Consider the following 24512-nt stretch of genomic DNA (forward strand, 5'->3'; position numbering starts at 1 on the left):
TCAAGTATATCTCTTGTCAGTTCTGTTTTCCTAGGAATCCCTGATTAATATAGCTTAGAACCAAGACTAGGGTGTGTCTTGAGAAACTAAATCTAAAAATGGGATTTCTGAATTGGTTCTGGGAGTTTTAAAATTGATTCTCTACTGTGATTATATTCAAGGACACTAAGGACTGTTTCTGATAATCAAGATGGCAGTGAAAGTTCATAGCATGAGTTGGCAATAGAGATATGCAAAATATTACATGATATGACTACTTCCATATTCATAAGATGAAAGGATCTGGATGAGAGTGTTTTTAACACCTTACCAGAGTTTTGTGGAGAAAGAAAATTTTATTCCTGAAGGTACAGATTTGAGGTCTCTGAAAACAAGACTCAGAGTATCATATGAGTAGCAGAGTTACAGTGGAAATGAAAATCTCAACTTTGCAAGGTATCTGCTGTCAAGTGAATGCATTGATTGGAAAGTTGTGGAATCTTGATGATTGGGATGGAGACATTTGGGTTGATAATTATGGCAGTGGGGACAATTAAACTCGAAATTCTCCTGAGATTTTGCCAAATTAACATGTATTGATCCACCCTGAGGAGATCACCCAACGGTAAACTTGCACCACTCAAGCTGTATCCTAACCTAGGGAATCCTATCCCTATCCTATCTCACCAGATGAAACTGCAAAGGAATGCCCTGAGGTAATTGGCTTGCTGTAGGCAGATATCAGGGGAATATGCATGGAAATGCTTATTAAGGATATGAAGTAATGGTGAAAGGAATATGAAGTTGGATCAGGATGAAGTTATTGATATGGGCCCACTAATCAGAGATTCTGGATTTAGTTTTGTAACTCAAGGAGTTAGAAGGGGTTCTGTTTGTTAATTTTGATTAAGTCCTTAGTCCCAGAAGAGATCTGTTTTTGATAATCTCTGCATGTCAGCTATTACAATGGAGACTGCTGTCACTGAACTTGGATCTTTAAACAAAATTGGAATAACCAGAATCCTAGCTGGCAGAAGCAAAGTGGTATCACCTAATCGCCTAATACAGGGTGGTTGTGGATAGCATAATGAACCACAGATTTAAAGCAGCCATGGGAAATTGACTTGCTGAGACCTAAGCTATTGACTATTACATCATGGGGCACCTCAAATTAAAACAGATGTGTAGTCTTCGATAGTCTTACATGATCTGTTAAGGCAACGAGTTCTGGTAGGAACAAAAATCTAACTTGTCTAACAAAAGTCTAATTTGAATCACAATTTTTCTACTGTAATTATCTTATAATCTTTGTAGATTTTGTATGACTCTCAATGGGATGCCGTGTATGTTAGCAAAAACTTAGCCACAAATCTGGAAAGTAAAGCTCTTTCCATAGGATTCCCCTCAGTCTTTGCATGATATTCTCTAGAGCATTCTTAAAGATAATTTATATTAGTGGAAAAATATGTTATCCATGCACTTGAAATACAAAGCACATTTTCTTACTGTTTTCTGTGGTGTTAAATATGTATCTTAGAGCTGTAACCCTGGATTTGATCCTTCCATTGAAATGATTCCTTGAGTGTCTTGGAGAGTTTGAGAATAAAAATCACTTTGGTATTTGAATTAGGCATGCCCTGGTTACTTTATATTTCCTCTAATATTTGCCTTATCACTGAGAAATAAAAGCAGGTGATGGAATAAAAAATAAGATGAGGACATTGGTGGGAAACCAGTGTACCTTGGGGAGGGAAAACTGGGAAAAAAAGATAGTGTACACCAGGGAGGGGGAAGAAATCTATTATAAGCTAAGCATTGTCTGGGAGGAGGGCTGAGAAACTTGGATAGTGTTCCCAGCACTGTCCATCCACCTCATATCCCAGCCTCTCCCCAGGAACCTGAGAATCAGAATGTCTAACAGCCTAAAAACCTGTTCTGGAAGGGTGTTCCTGTCTTTGTACTTGGCACTAAAGGTGCACTTGGGCCTTCTCTACCAGTAAGAGGAACTCTTATTCCTTAAGCACAAGTCACAATGATGAGGAAGCCATTTCCCCCGGGACAAGCAAGGCAAGGTGCAGGCAATTGGAGGCATGCTGGACTTCACACATACACATCTCAGTGTAGGTCTGGCCTCTCTGTGAGGACCATCAGTTAAGCTCAGCCTTCAGAAACCCATGGATGAGGGATGGGACAATTTTTTGCTGATCTACTGGCATCATAGTACACTTTGATGGGGATCTGGACATTATATATTAAAAATTGGCTTAAATTTTAGGAAAATAAATATGCTAATGAATGATACATGTGTGAATTATTAAGAGCAATTTCTAAATTAAATATAAATGGTATCAAATATATTTTGGATAAAGAAATAATACATTCTGCTATTTTTATTTTTTATTTCTACTATACAGTTTTGAAAACCTGCATGTGTGTGTGTAAGAAGCATGACATAAATTTAATGGCCTTTGCATTGAATCATAATTTATAAGGGTCTTTAAATTACTTTGCCACCCTCTTCCTTGATGCCACATGAGATGATGGAAAGAAAGAAAAATCCTTGGATGATGCACCTATGTCCATGCCAGAATTTCCCCCTTCCTCCTTTTCCGTGAGAACATATGGCCTCTACATTGATAGTGGGTGGTTACAGTTTGGTCTGGACATTCTCACTTGAGCTGAGAGAAAAACCTTCAAAGAGATGGTAAATATAAGTTCTGTTCACACTTACAGGCATATTCAGAAAGAGAAAAAATCCCGTATTTTATATATACCATTTTATAATATATGTGAATATGTATATATGTATGTTCACACAGAGGGAATAATAGCAGTACCTAGAACTGATGAACTGGAATACAGAATATCACAGGGTGTTTATTAAATAATAATTGAATTAAAAGGAAAATGATGTAGGGCTGATATGTTGGGAGACAGAAGTCTCTCCCACTTTGAGGGCAGAGTTTGGGAATTGAGGACAGTCTCTGGAACCAGATGATAATCATGCAAGCTGGGAAGAGAAGGTTGTGAGATAGGTGAGTGATAGAGGGGAAGAGCTGCATGGGGTAATCCAGGAATTTACACTAGACCGTGGGGCTATTGTATAAATATTTGCAGTTCCCTCAAAAAGCATGAGGTAATGAACTCTACCAATTCATTCTGTAGCTTGGGGCATGAGAACCTAATTTTCTTGGAGGACCTGGACCAGTATCTAACTAATGATGTGAAGGATATATGAAAATATATCTTATTCATGGAAGTGGTTTCTAGAATTACAAATATATTCTATTATTGGTGGGAGATCACTGATACATAGAATTACCTTGGGGAGGACAAAGCACAGGACATTGTAGAGGATGGCAGGTCTGGGAAGTGTGCCCTTGGAGGATGTGCTGACTCACAAGTTTGCTATGGGAATAGATACTCAGTTGTGGAGTCCTGTGTAATCAAAACTGCCCATAGAGTTAAGGCTTATTGTAAAGACCTACAAGCAGAGACCAGGGCCTCTCCATTAGCTAAATTCATGCCCTCCACTCAAAGTCAATGTCAATCACAGGTCCAGAGATCCTTGGTTAGGGAGAAAGAGAAGCAGTGATTTTATGAGAAATCTAGGAACATGAGTCTGTTCTTTTAGGTAGGAATTATATTTTCATCCTACATGTGCCAGAAAAGGAAGCTCCAGGGAGACAGACACCTTCAAGGTGAAACTTAATGGTGCTATTCATTCAGTATTTAATACACATCTAACTTTTCCTTTCAACTTGAGAAATTAGACATGGATGGGACATTTCTAATCATGATGTCCCTATACCAGCCCAAGTGCTATTTTATTCAGCACCCTAGGGTGTGTCTACTTTGTCAATGGTTTATTATCCCTCAATGCAGAAGATTCACCAATCAGAGATTTCCTAGAAGTCAGTTGGACAGAAAGAATTTTCTGAGTTGATCTTTATGCTTTAAGTCTTCCTCATCCCATAAGAATAACTCCACTGTCCTCCACTGAGTCACAACCATGAGTACGTTGTCTAACACCTGAAAATTCCTTAGAGCAGCTATTTGTCCATTAAAAGATGCCTTCACTTTTGTTAAAATTGTAGCATTGGGAAGTTTAAGGGTGTGAAAAATGCCACTATAGCAAATGGAAAAGTGATATCAAACCACCATTCTTTAAACGAATGTGTAAATATTTATGGCAAGATTGTTAATATTTTATAGGACTTGAACCAGCAATAATACCCAATTGAAGTTTTGAGACAGTCATCGGTGATAATACATAAAAGTCATTTTTTTTTTAATTGTTGTTTAGTCATTTGCCACTGATTATGTTATGGTATTCCATGTTTCTATCTTGAAGAAATTGTTGGAAAAAAATAATTTTCTTTTTAAATGCAATGCCATTTTATTTGATGGCTAGGATTGTGTCACCAATACCTAGTCTTTCCTGCATTGTTTTACTTCAATTTCAAATCTTTACCTTCTTTAAGACTTTAGTGAATTATTTACACTGACATAAACCTGGGTATGTTTTCATTCTCAGGACCAATCATTGCAAAATAAGTTTGGGTTGTATGACAGCAGAGTACATCATGCTTGGTTCTGGAAGTGTAGAGTTGGGTAAAACATATTTTGTTCCTTCCCATGTTTTCCGTATCAAATTTAGGTGCTGAAGATACAGTGTCAAAGTCTATAGGATAGGAGTGGTCAGTGGAACCCCACAACACATACTTTTCATGAAAAAAGAGAAAAACTACTTAAGAGGTAATAGAGAAAATGTGGAGAATGCAAAGACAATTTCAGGTAAAACATCACCAGATAATAGAAAATGATTAATAAACCTCATAGACCTAATTGATTTTTGGAAAAAAATGTCCACACATTGACCAGGGTCAGTATCACACAGAAACTTCAGTTAAATTGCTCAAGCTAGCTCCAGAATGTTGGAATTAACCCTGAGAATACCACAGTTGCAAGAGAGCTTTCTAAAGCTACCTTCTAACCAACCCCTCCCTTTGTCAGAACTAAACTAGCATAGAAAATTATTTAAAATCCATTCCCGTTCTAGAGAATATTTTATTGCAATAAAAAAGTACAGTATTACATATACATGAACATGTATGACCATTACTACAAAGTAGATAGTGAACACCCTAAATTTTTCTCTTTTCCATCTATAATTCATAAATCCAGCCCTTCCTATTTCTCCAGGCAATGTTTGATCTCCCTTTTTAAATAAGGTTGTTGAGTTATACCTTAAATGTCAAACAGTTCAAGTGTAAAATTCAGAGGTATTCATTTTATTCACTGATAGGCATCACCATCACAGTCAATACTGGAAAGTTTTTATCACTTTGTTGTTTTAATTTATATGAGTTCCCTTCCTTCTCTCCTTAATCTCTTTAAGCTCTGTTAAATCATCTCCCTCAGATCTCTTCTGAGTCAGATGAGGAAAGGCACCTAGGGGCTGCCCTGGGGCCCCCAGGGCACATAACAATGGCAAAAATGAAAGCCATGGCCTCTTCTCTCTTTCTCAGTGACAATCTAGGCTCTGCCCACATCTGATAGACATTTTCTCTAAAAATATAGCTTGTAATTTTCACAGTCAGGGAAGGAGCCAGAAACTTGAAGCTGGGAGGTGAGGTGAGAGAGGAAGCCCAGGACCCTGGCAGGAAGCCCCTCCCTTGCCTCCCCTGTCCCTGCTCCTGGGATGAGCTTGTGCTTGTTGGTCCTGATCCCACTCAGCCCATTCCCCTCCTGGGCCCCCTGAAGGGCAGACCTGGTTCTGGTCTCACACTTCCACACTCATTGCCTTTGCCTTCTATTCTTACAACTAGTGAATCCTCATATCTTAGGTGTTTCTATTCCAGGGCATCAGCTTCACGAGATTTTCTTGGGAAGGACACAGCTTTTCACTGTCCTTTGGAGTACATGTGACTCTTGATGAAGCACTTTGTGCTGCAGTTGTTTGTGATTTCAGCATTTTCCAAGAAAGAGGAACTCATTTTGTCTGCATACCTGCCCATGCACAGACACTTGTCCCTAGGACACATTCTCTATCTCTATCTCTCTGTTTATATATATATAAAATGTGGTCAGAAGAGCTGTACATCAATACCAGCCAGAAATTCCAAACCATTCAGATTAATTGGTCATTGTAGGTCAGTGATATTATTCCATGGTAAAACTCATAATTTACTTTAGTGTTGTCATCATTTAGACTTATTACTTACACAAATAATAAAATATTCATAATAAATGAGAGAAACTCACTTGGTGAAGTGAAGGGAAGGAATGGAGTAGTTTAAATATGCCAGTCCCATCATTTTGCATGTGAGTATCACTATGCAAGACAGGAAAGTCTTAGCAGCTATGAAGTTGGGTGAGCTGGAACTTTTGACTCAGGCATAGGGTTCCCACAAGCAGATGGGGTGGAGACAGAGGAACTACTTGAGTCATAAAGCCAATTTATAAAGCAGGTTATAGTGAGCTAGCTATGTGCTCTTGGAATGGATTTTCTGGATATGGGGAAATGGATGATATGACCATGGGTGGACTTCAAGGGGGTGGCACATGGAATGGGGGGAGGGGATCAAGAGGCTGGGGAGGCACTGGTGTGCAGACAAGAGATATGATGTCAACAAGATTGTCATGTCTTCCTGGTGCCAAAGCAGAAGGTGTCATGATGGAGAGGATGGTGACAGTGGCCATGCAGTCACTGGGAGGTGACCCAGGGGAAGTGGGGGAACAGGAGTGCAGAGTCAGGACAGAGAGGAAGGACCATGGGCTTGGGGATCCCAGTGTTAATTCTGAAAGGAGCAGATTCTTACATCCTTTTGCATGGGCTTCCATCAAGGTACTGAATTAGAATGAGAAACATGATGTTGAGTGTTCATAGGAGAGGAAACACTGGAAGCAGCAAGTCATCCCTCCTTACTATCACACTCTTCATCTCTTCTCCCTGACCTGTAACTTGGATGTCCTCACCCCTGTCCTGCCCTGGGAGTTAGGCCTAATGTATAGAATCCTCAGATATTCTTCCTGACACATTTAGATAAATCCAGTAAATCATAATAGAGATTTACGTAGCATAGAAATTTATATTGCTGAGGCTGTGAAATGTCCAAATCAATACACCAGCAGAGATTCTTTCTCAACAGTGTCAGCACTCGTGATCTTCAGGTCCTGTCACATGGCAAAGATGGCTGCCTATTTCTGTGAGATCCCTGCCTTCCCCTCCGGAACTTACTGTCTCCTGGAGCTCCACTGTGGGAAACTAGACATAGGGCTTGTTTCTCATATAATCAGAGAAGGAAATAAAGAACTGATCTATGGCTATTTGCATTTCTTTCTTTTTCTTTTTGTAAATTATGATAAAAGATACATGACTTAGTTTAAATTGGTTCAAATCAGAGAAAAAAGCAGGTTATGTAGCACACTTTTTCTGTGACATCTGCAATTTCTAAAAGTGTTAAAGATATTTTTATTAATTACAGGGAAATTACAACTACAAACAAACACATGACTATTCCAAAAGGCTGTGTTTTGATAAAATATATAGATATAATGTTCAAGGTTGGTTTCACTGTTTTAAAGTGGGAAGTTTTTTTCTGTTTTGAGAATCACCTGTTGTTTTAAAAAGTCTTTCAATACATCTCCAGTGCTGTTGTCAGGTAACACGGCAAAGATGTAAATGTGGGTAACACATCTGAAATGGGCTTCACAATATTCCCAGACTCACCATTTCCAAGTCCAGTAAGGCTGATAAGAGGCCCAGCGACAGAGTGGGTAGCTAAGAACGGATTCCCACCTGCTCTTCTACTGGTTCTGAACCCTGCTGTATCTTTGAAACATGATGGTACATTTGTGCCTAGTTTTGTCCTTCCCGGTAAATCTCCAAGTTTCATATCATGAACAGGAAGCTTTGGTGGTGGGACAGATGGATGAGATTAGCCACCCACTCACTATCTAGTAACTCCACCCTGATCTTCAGTGAACAGCTCTTCCATTTCCTCCTTTTTGATTCCCAGGCTGCTTCCCATTAATCTTAATACATATGATGCTTGTTTTTTGGAGTGTGAAAATATTTAATGAAGAGGTTTCTCATTAGGACTTTGTCTACTTTTCCTTCTTTGTTGTTTACTAAATTAATAAATTTCTTTAGTAAATAATCAAGCATTTCTTGTTGGAGCTCATTTTGTTTTTCAAGTTTTTCAATTTCTTCTTCCTTCTGATCTAACTGTTGTGTAGGTCTCAATGCTGAGTCCAACACAGCATTTGCTTCATCCAAATGTTCCTGTAATGATGCAAGATTTCCTTCCAGATTTTCTGCCTTTGCCTTCCATTTATATATGACCTTATTTTGCTTTTCTAGTTCAGCAGTATACATTGCTTTTTCCTCTTGTTGGAAATGGTCTAGTACCATCTGTAGATTGGCTAGTGATAGAGCATACTGTTTTACTTGATCTTGTGAGATGGAAAGCTGACATTTGTTTACTGAACAGGTCAAATAAGTGAAATGAATGGTGATTTGATGGGAATCACCATCTCTTCAAGCCCTTGATATCAGGAATTGGTAATCTGTTTTCTTTTAAGACAACTGATTGTTTATGCTATTGATATATACAAAATACCTTCATATTAATGGCCAAACAACTTGCACTATAATCCAGCCAATCTGACATGTAAATTAGCCATCTCTATATGTTTAATTATATTATGGTATATATAAAACTTAATCTAATTTATTTTAGATCATGTCTTGGTAGTTGTCTTCTACCTAAGACTTGCTGTTTCAATTGTTGCAAATTTACCCATCCCGGTTACTCAGAACCAACTTAAATCCTCAGTTATATCACATCTATTTTCAAAATATATCCCAGATTGACAGTATATTATTTTCACACTCATTTTTATCATGTTGCGAGACACCACTGTTCTTTATTTGTATCACTGTGATGTATGCTTCAGAAATGTTTAAGTTCTGTCCTTGCATCAATTTATATTATTTTCAACAGAGCAAACAGAATAATTCATCTCATATATATATATATATACCTTTTTCACACCTGTGCTGACAGCCCTGAAGAGTTTTTTACTCTCATCCTCAAAGCCATGCAATGCTATGGCCTCTGAGTCCTGTGTTTTGTCTGTGTTAACTTTTGGACTTTGTCTCCACAGTCCTACCACACAACCTCTACTCTGGCCTCTGGGCATTGTTTTGGCCTCCTGCCATCATGGTGTTTGCTCCTGTTCTCCTGAGGTCAGGAAAGTTCTTACACTTGCATGGCTGGCTTCCTCATTTCTATCAGATTTCCCTTAAAAATTTGAATTTCAATTGAGAAAATCATTGCCCATCCAAATAGAAATATCCCTTCCCACTCTGAAAATATAAAATTATTTGCATCTCAAGACACCACCCTCTTAGGGATATTATCATATTTTGCATGATGCATGCTGGATATTTTCTGGTTTTTATGGACGTTACTGAGCTATCAAGTGTTGGTTGAGAAGTAATGGAGTTGTGAAGTGATGAAAGAGAGGAAGCAATGATAGATGGACTGGAGAATTGGTCGAGGGAGATGATGGAAAGGTGATTTAAAGAAGGTTGAGTGGTGCCTGAGAGTGAATAAAAAGAGATTGCTTATTTTGAAATAATTCTTTGAAAGGCAATAGATGATGTTGAAGATGAGTTGAAAAAAGATTGTGGAAAGATCAAGATAGGAGTTCCAGGGATGTTTGACATGTATACAAAAGACATAGTCAGCTGGAGGTGTCCGCCTATGGAGGAGATTCAATTTAAAGTGATATAGGTAAAAGTGCTAGTCATAAATAAGAGGCCTGAGAGGATGGTTAAGAATTTGATTGATCTGACACTGACCCAAAAACTAGTCTGAAATAGCAATAAAGATTTGCCTTTTTATAGAGTACACAGATGTTATTGGGAATGTAGAGAAGTTCCTAACTGAGAGATGATGGGGATTTTTGTTACCAAGGTATACTGCAGGATTTTAAAATATGATGGTGATAGATGGGGAAGGAAAATATTGAGAAAATTAAGAGATATGAATGGTACTGAGATTGGGAAAGAAAATAAATTGATAATAAAGTAATGATAGAAAATGGAGACAAGAGAGGTAATGGAGGAATTGAAAGGGTTTGGAGAAGATGGGTGATTGAGAATTTATTGATTATAGAAAGATGACTTCTATTAACAGAATGGGGCAGTGATAGTGATATTGCAAAAATTGTGAACATAAACTAACATTCAAGAAAGAATAGAGATTATTGAGAGCTAACAGAATAAGGATAGAGATTCATTGGGAGTATTAAATGGATTGGCAGATTTGAGAATGTTTTGTGCAGTCATACAGAGAGAAGAAAGGGAACAGAGTAAGGAAATAGTCAGCCCTGGAAAGGATTCAGTGAAAAAGGAAGAATAAGGAAGAGAAGTGAAGAACAGTGATCAAAAGGTGAATTAAGAGGGATTTTCATAGGTGGTGTCATGAGGCTTATCTTCAGGGAATGTAGCTAATTCAGTTGTTTGAGAGATAATTTAGTGTTGACTTAGAGATGAATGATCAGTCATGCTAAAGGCACTGTGACATCAGTGAAATTGTAAATGCTATGTTGAAATCAATGATAATGGATGATTTAAGAGAAAACTAAGAGCCAGATGCTTAAATTAAAAGAAATTACTTATAGATAATTTGGATATGGCTAAAAGGTAACTGATAGCATATATGACATAAGAATAGCTATCAAAAAGTTAGGATATACAAGCAAAATATTTGTTTCACTTAATTCTGTTTTTTATTCTGAAAGTGGTTTTTACATTCATATTCATGTTTCTATTCATATTCATATTCATCTTTATTTATATTTATATGTTCTATTGCAGGTATTTATACTTGCTTCTAAATTTTTACTGTGTGTAAAATAATGATAGGCCTGTTTAAAGTCTGATGATCTGAGGACTCAGGAGGGGTGTCAGTGGCTCCTTGGTTCCTCTGGCACATCATTCGAAATTCAGCAGTGCAGCTATGGCAGAGCCGCTGCCCATGGCTGCTGGCCTTATGGACAAGCCTGCCCTCAGTTGCTGCTCTGATGTGGACCCCAGAACCAAGGATTTCCTATTGCAGCAGACTGTGCTACAAATTAAGAATCCTAAGAAGTCATTTGATATTTATGATAGAATTCTTGGAATGACACTAACTGAAAAATTAGGTTTTCTCACTGAAATTTCCACCCTATTTCTTGGCTTATGAGGATAAAAATGACATCCCCAAAGGTAAAAATGGAAGAGTAGCATGGGTATTCTCCAAGAAAACCTCTGAGCTGACACATATTTGGGGCACAGAAGAAGATGCAACTCTGAGTTAACACACTGTCATTTCAGACCCTGGAGATTTGGTCATATTGGAATTGCTCTTCCTGATGTGCTTGTAAAAGATTTGAAGAACTGTGAATCAAATTTGTGAAGAAACCAGATGATGGTAACTTGAAAGGCCTGGCATTTACTCAAGATGCTGATAGCTGTTGGATTGAACTTTTGAATCCTAACAAAATGATAACTATTACTTAGTTCTGTGAGAAGACTTCTTTGTGATTTCAATGAAGACAGTAGTAAAAGAAAGGAAACAGTGTGATTCAAGATATTCATGTAACAGAAGCATTTAGCACTGATGGATCGGTTTCCCAATTCAAATTATTCTGAAGTCCATTTCCTTTTCCTTTATCACCTAAATGTTCAGTCATTCTCATTTTAAAGTAGTGCTTTATCTTAAGCCCTTGAATGTGATTCTGTAACTTTACCTTTTAAAGTAATTATTAGAACAATTCCCTCAAGGCTCCATTGGCCTTCATCTGTCTGCTAAATATGACATCTCCTCAATGATGATTTGAATCATCATTTTCAAAAAACATTGAATGTGTTTTTGTTATGGATATCTTCTGGGGTTTCATACCTCAGAAATAACTTCTCCCAATGGAAATCAAAGAACACTGAACAAAAATGAAACCTCATGTGTACTTCAAACAAACACAATGAAGTGTTAATTTTACAGAAGAAAAGGTACTCGGGAGCAATTCAGAATCACACTGACAAGGATGCTGATAGTAAAAATTTCTTTTCATTTATAAAGTACTTCCAGAGTTCAAGGACTAATTTCATTTGTTTTAGGATGGGGAGGAGGAGGAAGAGAATATTTTTTTACTTAATACACACTGGACTAGGCACATATTTTATCTAATTTATCCTCACAACTATCCCATGAGAAAGACTAGAATATGTAACTTTAGTAAATTGAAGGCAATATAAATAGGCTCAAGATCTTATTGTCATGTATACCTTCTTCTCTAATCTCCTGTAAAAACTCTAGGCAAGCATAAGCACCATCCTCTCAGCTCTCAGGCCTGATTATCATGGTGTGGAATAAGCAATGGAGGAACTCTAGCACATGACTCTCCTGGGGAGAGCCAGGTTATTTCTGCACAAATGGTCTTTGTTACTCCTGAAGAGGCTCTAACCCAAGGCCTTCATTATGCCATTAATCATTTCTTATAAATTATGTTCATTGATAACATATCAGAAATCAGCTAAGTCATCTTCCCTGCTGTGAATGATATTTGATTAGTTTTAGAAATCAAAGTGATTTTGAAAATCTCTTGTGTTCCTAAGAATAAAAGCATCCAGTTCATGTTTTAACTACATTTGAAATTTTTTTTTTACACTGGTGGAAGATCTTTGGATAGGTATGCCAACTTTGTTTGCACTGCTAGAAGTGTATTATGTTTCCTTCTTAAGATGGAATGGATTTATGTAAACAATTCAAACAAATATCTGTACTTTTAAAGTTAAATAAGATAAAATTTGAAATAAATCTGTGTTTAACTTGTGAAAAAAAAAGAGTCTGGTGATCATATCCAAATATACAAAACTAAACACTTAGCAATAGGCTAAAAAAAAGAAAAATGTTATTTTTTCTTAGACCCATCAGTGAACTGAGTTCAATGAGCAAACCACTAATATGATGTAGACACAGCTGCATTCCGTTTACCTGGCTCAGAAGCCAGCAGAGCCATAAACTGGTAAGAAGAATCAGATGCAATTTTGTTGGAGGAATGGAAGAGTATAGGCAAGCTTGAGAGCAAGGAACTGCTGGGTGTCACTATCTTAAGGAGGTCTCAAAATTTTGTAGGATTTCACCAGGTTATCAAGATGCAGAACCAAAAGGTACTCTTCTAGTTCTCAAAGGGGTTGCAGAAAATCAATCCCTGTGAAATAGACTCAAATCCTTCTTATAAATAAAGCCACTCTCGAGGGTAAGGGTTTTTCCAAACCTGTATTCCAGACTGGGGATGAAAACCTTCCCTGCTCTAGACTCCCCTTTGGCTGCCTTTGTCTACTAAAAATAATAAAAAGGGGTAAGTTCATCAAGGAAATAGATAGGGAACTCTGCAATCTGACAGGGGTGTAAGGTACAAAGGGGAAACATTTGTGAAGTTCACAGACACTCTGAAACATTGAGTTGTTTTTTTTTTTTTTTTATGTTAAGGTTTTATTTACAAAGCTTCTTTTGTTGTACAGAAGGTAAAAAGAGGTGCAGAGGTGCCCAAAGATGTACTTACCAAATCCAATGGATGTGTCATGATGATGGGAACGAGTGTTGTTGTTGGGGGGAGAGGGGGGTGGGGGGGTGGGGTTGAATGGGACCTCACATATATATTTTTAATGTAATATTATTACAAAGTCAATAAAAAAAAAAAAGAAAATAGATGTAAAAAAAAAAATGGTGTTACAACCTCAGTGTAGCTGGTAGCCACATGTTGTTAGGAATCACCATCACAGCTGGCCATGCTACAGCAAATCTTATGTAAAAACATAACAGTGCTTACAATTTTGTTGGGGTGAGGTCCCCAAGCTTGGTGGTAGATTTCCCAGAGGGACTAAATGGAGGAAGGCGGAATGTCACAGGAACTATTCTCTGGCTTTTGGGTGGGTTTCCTGGGGCTTACATCACAGCCACTGTTTTTTTTTAAAAAAAAAAAAACAGCTACTGAAGTCAAAGGAGTGGTCCAACCAATACTGAACAGTTCTTTTTTTTTTTTTTTTTTTTTTTTTTTTTAAAGATTTATTTATTTATTTAATTTCCCCCCCTCCCCTGGTTGTCTGTTCTTGGTGTCTATTCGCTGCGTCTTGTTTGTCCGCTTCTGTTGTCATCAGCGGCACGGGAAGTGTGGGCGGCGCCATTCCTGGGCAGGCTGCTCTTTCTTTCCACGCTGGGCGGCTTTCCTCACGGGCGCACTCCTTGCGCGTGGGGCTCCCCCACGCGGGGGACACCCTTGCGTGGCACGGCACTCCTTGCGCGCATCAGCACTGCGCACGGCCAGCTCCACACGGGTCAAGGAGGCCCGGGGTTTGAACCGCGGACCTCCCATATGGTAGACGGACGCCCTAACCACTGGGCCAAAGTCCGTTTCCCCTGAACAGTTCTTTTTTGCAGGTTATTTGGGGTCTTAATCATCTTCTCCTTCATTTTCTGTTTCTCTCGTTCTTTTCGTCTTTCCTGCTTTTTTCTTCTCTTCCTCCTCATCCTCATCCTGGTCATCTTCGTCTTCATCTTCACCATCATGTCCAAACTCCTCTTCCTCCCCACTGACTTCATCTTCATCTTCCTCCCCTTCCACATCTTCATCTTCATTTTCATCCTCTTCATCCTCAAATTCTTCATCTTCACCGTCCTCATCCTCCTCATCTTCTCCTTCATTCTACTCTTCGTCCACACTGTCCACTTCGGCATTGGAGAGTATTTGGGGGCTCCTGGTCCTCTTGGTCATAGCCATCCAGATAGGTCAGCTGCGGCAGGACCCTGAAGATGCTCTCGCCATAGTCATTCAGGTTGGTGACCTCATAGTTAAACAGATCCAGGCTCTTCAGACAATCCAACTTTTTCAAAGGTTCCAAGGTGCTGATATCTTTCAGTTTATTTCCATTTAAATTTAGATGTGTGAGATTCAGAAGTTTTTTCTGCTAACATGTCCAGACCTCCAAAGATTCTTTTGTCATCGAGCTCAAGCTTTTTCAATTTAGGTAGTTTGGAGAGCTTTGAAACTGAAATCAAGCCTACATTTATTAAGCTGAGGAAATCTAAGTTCACAAATTCAGCTGTTAAGCCCTCATTTTTCCCATCATTTGATTTGCAGTTTTCCAGAACAAGTTCCGGAACCGCTGTTGGGGGGTCCTGTTCCCCTGTTCCTTAGCTCCAGGTGGAGGTGGAGCCTCCTCTTCAAGTCCATGGCCCCCCCTCCCCGGCCCCCCCCCCCCCCCACCGCCATCGTCACACTTAACTTTCCGCGGTGGGGCAGAGTGGGTAGAGGCAACCCAGCCTGCGCAGCGGAGCCCACTGGGAGTACTCTTGGTGGCCTCAGCGCCGGGTGGAGCAGGGCAGCGGGTGAGGGTGGGGCGGCAAGCGCAGCCCCTAGAGCCAAATTACTCTTGGAAGCCAAGATAACTCTGGAGGGAAAAGGTGCTGGAGCACAGCAAATCTAGTCTCTCTCTTCAGCTGCCTCAGGCCGAGGCCTGCACCTGCGCTTAAGCTGGTGACACAGCACTGTGGCTGCTCGGCTTTAAACATTGAGATTTATCATAAGACTGTATAAAACATGCTTTCTCCTCCAACCTCACAAAAGCACCTACAGTGAACTATACTAATCACAGCTTATGAATAAATTTGGACTAAAGCTGAAAAAATGGCAAGACACAGGCTTTCAGATGAGGAGGGCATTTTAATGTAGCCCATAGTGAAAAGGAGTTACAGAACAAGGCCAATAAAATAAGTCTCCGGTACTTACTATTATAACTTACACCAGATTTAACCCAGTTCCTGTCTAAATTAACAAATTCGGAGGACAAAGTCTTTTTACCTCAGTTCCTATTAGCAAATTCATCATGTTAAGCTTTCAAAAAACATGTGACATACTAAAAGGAAAGGAAAATCAGTTTTTATAGAAAAATCAAACATTAGATCTACACAAAGAAATGATTCACCTTTTAGAATTGTCAAACAGGGATTTAGAAAAAAATCATGTTTTATATGGTAAGGGCGCTAATGGAACTAATAGACAATGTGAAAGAGTAGAGGGGTAATATAAGCAGGAAAAAAAATTGAAAAAATGAAACAAAAAATAAAAATGCTCTAATATAAATGATGAATATCTGTGGTGAGCTCATCAGTAGTATGGAAATGGATGAGGAAAGAGCCACTGAGTCTGAGTATAGGTCAATAGAAATTTCCCAAAATGAAATGAAAAGCAAGAAAAGAATGAAAAATGTTCAGTCACCGAGAATATTGGGCAGTTTCTAATTATGTGGCATGTTTAATTGAATAGTCAGAAGAATAAGAGAGGAGAGAAGAAATATTTGAATCAAGAATGAGAGAATTTTCCAAAATTAATTGGAGACTGTATACCCCAAGACTCCAGGAAGCTCACAGAACAATTCAGGAAAAATAACAAATACTACAAAACCAAAATTAAGGAAACATCAAAATAGAAAATGTATCTAGGTAAATTATGTATTAACTCTGTTAGTCTTGAAAGAAGTTAGGTTAAAAAGTAAACAAAAGAAATTGCTTATAGAAAATTATGAAAAAAATGAATTATGAAAAAAATCCTGAGAAACCATGGAATGAAAATAGATGCTTATGATATACATGGATCATTCCCCAGGATAGACCACATGGTAGGTCACAGAACAAGTCTGAATGAAGTTAGAAAGATTGAAATTATACAAAGTAATTTATCCGGCTACAATGGAATGAAACTGGAAATTAATAAAGGGCACAGAACTGAATTATACACAAAGATATGAAACTTAAACAACACTCTCAATCAGTGAGTCAAGGAAATTGCAAAAGAAATATGTAGATATCTTGTAATGAATGGAAATTAGAACAAAAATTTCAAACCTATGGGATGCAGCAAAAGGAGTGCCGAGAGTGAAATTTATAGCAATAAATGATTTTATTAAAAAAGAATAAAAGAGCTAAAATCAAAGACCTAACTGCACACTTGGAGAAAATAGAAGCAGAATTCATCATGTAAATACATTACCTTATTCCCAGCATGGGACATGACTCCCAGGGATGAGCCTCCCTGGCACCAAGGGATTACTACCAATCACTAACTGGTGATGAATCTAGAAAGAGACCTTGAGTAAAAGGGTAAACTCAGACCAGGAGAATATCTCAGCCTACATGTAGGATCATATGTTAAAAATTCCCTTTTGACCTTGAATAAAAGGAGGAAATGGCAAAGACAAATGAGTTTATATGGCTAAGAGTCTTCACAAAAGAGTCAGGGGGTCATCAGAGGGGTCAGGCTTATGCACACAAAGCAAGACCTCAGAGACATCCAAAGTAGATACAACCCCAGGTACTGGTTCTCCTGAGGGCTATGGAGACCCACAGGTTCTGTGGTCATGGCAGATGGCTTTGGAGTTCTGTGTCGTATCAGTTGGCCCTACTTTGGAATTCGTGTTTCTGAGTGTGATGCAGTTGGACTTGTGTGTGACCTTTCTACACATGCCGTTCCTGTCACTTTTTACTGAACCTGTGGTTGGTGCTGAGGTTGGTGTATACTCAGGAGACTTGAATTGCTGGACTGGCCGTGTGCCAGCTGGGCCCTGAGCCTCAACACAGTTGCAGTCCCTACTCTCTGGTTCATTGGACTTACCCATGTCAGCTAACAGGGAGGTGAAGATGGTCAACCACTACATCTGGGAACTGAGATTGCCTGTAACTGCAAGCAGGAAAATTGCATTCAACAACCATGTGGGATCTAAGATCCCTGTTGATATAGAGGTGGAATGAACATCACCATCCCAGTGTCCACAGGATGGAGGAATAAAATATGGATTACAGTGGACTTACTAGCATTCTACTATAGAACCATTGTGTCTAGTAATGGAAGAATTTATAGGATTGATGTGGAGAAAGTGGCCATGGTTTCTGCTGAGGGCAGGGAGAGAGAAGAAGAGATGTGATGTTGGGACATTTTTGGGACTTGGACTTGTCCTAAAATGATATTGCAGGGACAAATGCTGGACATGATATATCCTGCCATAACCCACCAAATATACTGGGGGAGAGTGTAAACTACAATGTAAACTATTATCCATGCAATGCAGCAGTGCTCCAAAATGTATTCGCCAAATGAAATGAATGTACCTCAAAGAGTTTGTTGATGTGGGAGGTGTGGGGGGATGGGGGTGGGGTATATGGGAACCTCTTATATTTTTTATTATAACAGTTTTGTGATCTATATAGCTTCAAAAAAGTACAACTAAAAATAAAAATTTAAAAAAATATAAACTAATTGCTAAGCAAGCAAAAATAAGGAAATAACAAAGATAAGAGCAAAACAGAGTGCAATTGAAAATAAAATAGCCCTAGAAATATAAAAAGGCTGCTTGTTAGGTAAGACTAATATAATTGATGCACCCTTAGCCAGACTAACATAGAAAATGGAGGAAATGTAAATAAATAAAATTTTTAAAGAAACAAGGGTGGTGATATCACCCCTGAGCACACAGAAATAAAGAGTATCATAAGATGATTCTTTGAAAAATTGTATTCCAAGAAGATAGACAACAGCTGAAATGGGAAAACTTATAGAATCACAGAAATAACCTACGCTGAGAAAAGAAATTGGTGATCTCAGACCAATCACAACTAAGAGATTAAATTAGTCATTAGAAACCTCCAAACCAAGGAAAGTCTAGGACCAGATGGCTTCATGGGTAAATACCACCAATCATTCCAGAAAAAAACACTAACATTAAGCCTGCTTAAATGCTTCAAAGAAATAGAAGTGGAGGGAACATTACATAAATCATTGTACGATGCCAAAATCACTGTAATACCAAAGTCACATAAAGATGCCACAAGGAAACTACAGACCTGTCTCTCGAATGAACCTGAATGCTAAAATCCCCAACAAAATACATGCTAATCATATTCAACAACATATTAAATGAATTTTACACCCTTGTCAAGTGGGTTTAACATCAGAATGTCAATGTAATACACCACTTTAAAAAATTGAAAAAAAAAACACCTTCTATATTGATGCAGAAAAAGCATTTGATGAAATACAACATCCTTTCTTGATAAAAACACTTCAAAAGATAGAAATAGAAGTAAACTTCCTCAACATTACAAAGGGTATATATGGAAAAGCCACAGGAAACATCATACTCAATGGTGGAATGCTAAAGAATTTCCCTCTTAATATCCATAACAAGAAAAGGAGGCCCAATGTCACTACTCTAATTTAACATCATTTTAGAAGTACTAACTAGAACACTTAGGCAAGAAAAAGAATAAAAGCATCCAAATTGGAAAGGAAGAAGTAAAAATTTCAGTATTTGCAGATGGCATGATCCAATACATAGAAAGTCCTGAGAAATCTACAAGAAAGCTTTTAGAGCTTATAAATGAGTTAAGTCACAGGTTTTAAGATGAACGCAGAAAAATCAGTAGTATTTCTGTGCACCGATAATGAACGATCTGAGGAAGAAATCAAGAAAAATATTCCCATTACAATAGCAACAAAAAGATGAAAATATCTAGTAGGAATAAACTTAACTAAGGATATAAAGGACTTGTACACACAAAAATACATAACATTGTTAAAGGAATTAAGGATGACCTAAATAAATGGAATAATGTTCCATGATCATGGATTGTAACATAAATATCATTAAAATATCTACCCTATCCAAATTAATTTACAAATTCAATGCAATCTCCATAAAAATTACAACTGCATTTTTTACTGAATTGGATACGTCTATCATGAAATTATTTGGAAGGTCAGAGGGCACTGAATAATCAAAAATATATTGAAAAATAAAGTTTAAACTGGATAAATCACACTGCCTGACTTTAGATCATGCTACAAATCTTCATTGGTTAAAGACTCAAACTATGAGCTAATAAAGTTCTTTTATTAAGCAAAGCAGAGTGTGGCATTTGTCATAGTAGTCTGAAATCAGTGGCAGCTTTTAGTACCAGAAAGTGGGGTGCTACTATTACATAAACCTAACAATGTGGAAATGACTTGGAAATGGTTAATGAATATTGGCTGAAAAAATTTGGACTTTCTTGGTAAGAAATGCTTGGATTGCTTTGAAGGAAATGTTGGGAAAGGTATGGATATTAAAGACATTTCTGTAGCAGTTTAGAAACAGGTGAAAGAAGAGAAAGTTGCTACCATTATATAGAATATGTAACTTATTATGGCCAGAATGTTGGTAAAAATAAGGATGCTGAAGCCAGTTCCAGTGAGGCCCTAGAATGAAATGATGAATATAATATTGAAAACTGAAAGAAAAGAGATCCTTGGTATGAGGAGACATTGAGCTTAGTAGAAGTATGTGCTAGTGTCCAAAAGAAGGCAGTACCTGAAAATTCTCAACTTACCCAGATAGACTATTCTGAGACTCAAGCCAGAGGTGGTTCTCAATAGCCTGCAGTATGCTTCCCCAAGATGACTTCAAAGAGAACAGGACTGCACTTTTGGGCTTACCCGAAACTTGCTTTTCTATGGAGAGTAGGCATAGAACTTATGTATCCAGTCACCAATTGCAGAGGAAGCTAGAATTGAAAATAGATTTTTTTTTCTAATGACATGGACCCCTTTGAACTACCTGATAAATCAACAATGTTTTTGAGAATTTTGCAAGAGCCAAAATACTGTCAGCCTGGATGAAAATAGAGGTGGAATGGACAGAACCATGGGAGCAGAAGTAAGAACTGAAGATTTCTAATTGGGACAAGACAAAAGGGTGCTTGGATGAGACATTGCAGTATGAATACAACACCCTAGTGTTTGGAGAGAGTTTGGGTTATGCACCAGCATTCAGGGAGAGCATGGCCTCTGCACAAGGCTGTGGAAATGTTGGCTGCAATTCCAGCAGGACTGGAAGAAATCTAGTGTATCTGAAGTTGACTTTCAGACATTAAAATTTAGTAGATTTCAAACTAAGTTGGGAGGCCATCCCAGCTGTAGCACTTATGCACATCTCACCAGCATCACATTGACAGTCAAAATAGATACTACTTCAAGTAACAAAGCTCCTGAAGGATATGTAGACATCTAGACACTGTAATCAGGGCAAATAGCTCATGAATTTGGCCCCTTGTCAGTGGACCCTAATCTGATATTTGCCCTGTTTGACAGACTCAGCAGTGGTTTCCCTATGTATGCCTCTTCTGTCCTTCTGTTGAACATATAATTAGTACTAGAGTTGGTAGGTATATGTCCAAGAGACTTGAATCTTTGGGCTATCCATGTGCCAGCTGAGTCCTGAATCTCAATGGAGTTGCAACACCTACTCTCCAGTTCAATGGACTCACTCAGGACAACTAACAGAGAGGAGATGAGGGAAAAACAGCATACCACAGATTTGAGAGTGCCTATCACTGCAAGCAGGAGAGTCCCATCTATTGGATGTATATGATCAATGTTCCTCTAAATTAGTGGTGGAGTGGGCAGCACCATCCCGGGGTCTTCAGGATTGGGAAACAAACTATGGACTAAAGTAAACTTACTAGTGTTCTATTACAGACTTATTGTGATTCTCGCAATAGAATAAATACCATTGTTATGGAGGAAGTACCCCATGGATGTTCTGGCATTAGGGAGAGGGAAAAACAGGTGTAATAGAGGACATATTTTGGATTTATGGATCATCCTGAATGACGTTAGAATGACAGATATAGGTGATTATATATCTGGCAATAACCCACAGAGTCAAATAGGATAGAGTGTAAACTACAATGTAAGCTATAATCCATGCTCAGTGGCAATGTTCCAAAATGTGTTTATCAATTGCAAGGAATGTACCACACTGATAAAAGATGTTGCTAATATGGAAAAATGTGGGAGGTGTGGGAAGTGGGACATATGGGAATCCCCTATATAGTCTCTGTAACATTTATATAATTGAAGAAACTTTAAAAAAATAAAAAGGTGAAAAAAACCTAATAGAGATTACCCTGATGAAGTTCAGGTAAACTGTAAACTCAGTTTATCTTCCAGTTTCTCCCTACTAGAGTGGAAATTTTGACACTACACCTGTCCCACCATCATATTTTGGAAATGAATAAGTGGTTGTCCAGCTTTCACAATTTGACAGATGGACAGGAATTTTCCTTAGGATGAACACACTCATGGCTGATCTTTCTATGACTGAGTAGTTACTGAAAGGCTTAAGGGTTTTAGGCTATTGCTATGTGGTAAATGCATTTTGCAAGTGGAAAGAACATATCTATGGGGTCCAGAAGGCTGACTTTGGCAGTACCAAAGAACGACATATCTTTATATTAATTGTTGTTCCTCATGGTATGAACCCTTTGTAAATGACATCTTTGATTATGTAATATCACTTTAGGAGTGAACCTATATTTTTGAAATAGATCTTCTATTGTTCTGTTATGTGGCAAACTGAATGAGGTTAGTCAATTTCTATAAAAGCCTTTGTAAGAGAAGAAAATTGGACTCAATGAGAGGGGTGAGAAGTTGAAAGTCAGTGGAAATTGGAGAGGATGTAATATAACAGTGGGCTGATATACAAGTTAATGAACCCTAAGTTTGGGGTAAGTCTACCACATAATGCTAGAGATTTGGGGAGGTAGCACGGTCTTGCTTGTGCCTCAGTTTTGGATTTCTAGCTTCTGTAATATGTGTGATAACATATTTCTCTTGTCAAGCCAACCAATAAGTGCTATTTTTTTATAACAGCATGTTAATCTAATACAGCGCCCCATATATTCTTATGAGAATTTCCAAATATGAAAGGAAGGAAAAACAGATATGCCTCACCTTAATTTGAAAACTTTGTCTTACATAAATTCCCAATGGTCATAGCCCCTATTTCCCAGAAATATTCCATAATGCTATGGATGCTCTGACCAATGACTAAAAATTATGGTTATATAGTTTATGTCATTGCAAATTGACTTAACAAAATGATACCCATGGATAGAAACCATCTGTATAAGACTTATAAAAGGATCTTAATGCCCAGTGATACTCCATTTAACAGCCTTATATGACATGCTCTTAAATTTGAAAAGATTAATACCCCCTAATGGTGGATTATGACAGTCATAGTGCTGTGATTCTACACATTATGATACACATACACAATTTATTTGTAATTACTGATTCCAGTCACAGCACAACCAAAAAATTTTTGCTAATATAGATTTTGGTAATTCATTTTATTGGCATTTCAGTGTCCCTTCTGTTGCAACCTAATAAACTTATTGAATAGAAGATCCTGTATGAGCAAATGTAAAATACAAAATGTTCATGAATTACTTGAAAAGTATTTGTATAGATACTATCAGAATAAAATTTTTAGAAACATAAATCTTTACAACACAGTGAGTCCTAAAGAATAGACTTAAAAGTACAATTATAATAATATTGTTTCATAAGTTGCAACAAAATAACACATGAATGCATAATAATAGATAAAATTGTGGATGAATATATGAGAACTTTGTACTTTCTGCATACTATATTTATATATGATTTAAATATATATATATATATATATTTAATTATCCATGTTCAAACATGCTTAGAAATTAGGGATTATATTAGATCTTAAAATTGTATATTATATATTGTGATGATATTCAGAGGAAATTCAATGTATACTTTAATGAAACTGCTTATGGTTTTATTTTCCCATGATAAACTGATAGGCCCACATTTATTTGTGTTATTCATCAATTTAGTCATGGCAGTGCTCTTCTTCTCTTCACTTGAGTGTTGCTCTAACAGGGTCCACAAGGTGGATAATTCTGCCTCTGTCCCCTCCATTTGTAAGAAGGACTGATGCATGGATCAACACTTTCTCTCCTGAAACCCCCACATGGGAGACAATCAGGGTGATTTCTGAAGCTTTTCCTTTCATGCATATTCTTCATGATCGTATCAGGCAAAACACCATTTCACGGACAGACCCTGATGCACCTACCCTTGACAATTCAATCAGCAATGAGAGCTGAGCCCTGATTTCTCCCCCAGAGCAGGACACCTGCACAATCTGACAAACTGTCCACTCCACAAGCTAAAAGCCCCTTCTATGCTACTCACCTCAGTACCCCACAGCATCCTGCACAGTGATGGCTTTTCTTTATGATTGCTTACCAAGACCAAGAAAGGAAATAACTTGGTGGTGCTCTTTATATATGACAAGAAATTTTTACATTGCAAAATTTTTGAAAGACAAAGTTTGTGAATAAACCTACAAAACAAAACAAAACCTGAAGGAACCCTAGTTAAATATGATGCTGAACGGGCCCTCTCCTGTCCTGGCTAAGGGATGATAATGAATGTTTTCCCATTACCCACAACCAGTCACTACTGAAGACATCACATCTGCATCCCCATGGAAGAAAGCAGCTAATCCTGTAATTCCTACATGAAATGAGCACACACTTATCTCCAAGTAAATGCAG

General features: G+C 37.9%; 2 pseudogenes; one reads left to right on the forward strand and one right to left on the reverse strand.

Moving 5' to 3' along the window:
* Nucleotides 1–10884: 10884 nt before the first annotated feature.
* LOC101444944 (lactoylglutathione lyase pseudogene) lies at nucleotides 10885–11557 on the forward strand (annotated as a pseudogene).
* Nucleotides 11558–14490: 2933 nt separating this feature from the next.
* On the reverse strand, nucleotides 14491–15270 carry LOC101438926 (acidic leucine-rich nuclear phosphoprotein 32 family member B pseudogene; annotated as a pseudogene).
* Nucleotides 15271–24512: the final 9242 nt, after the last annotated feature.

This window comes from Dasypus novemcinctus, chromosome 19 (genome assembly GCF_030445035.2).
Source record: "Dasypus novemcinctus isolate mDasNov1 chromosome 19, mDasNov1.1.hap2, whole genome shotgun sequence".
Classification (NCBI taxonomy): Eukaryota; Metazoa; Chordata; class Mammalia; order Cingulata; family Dasypodidae; genus Dasypus; species Dasypus novemcinctus.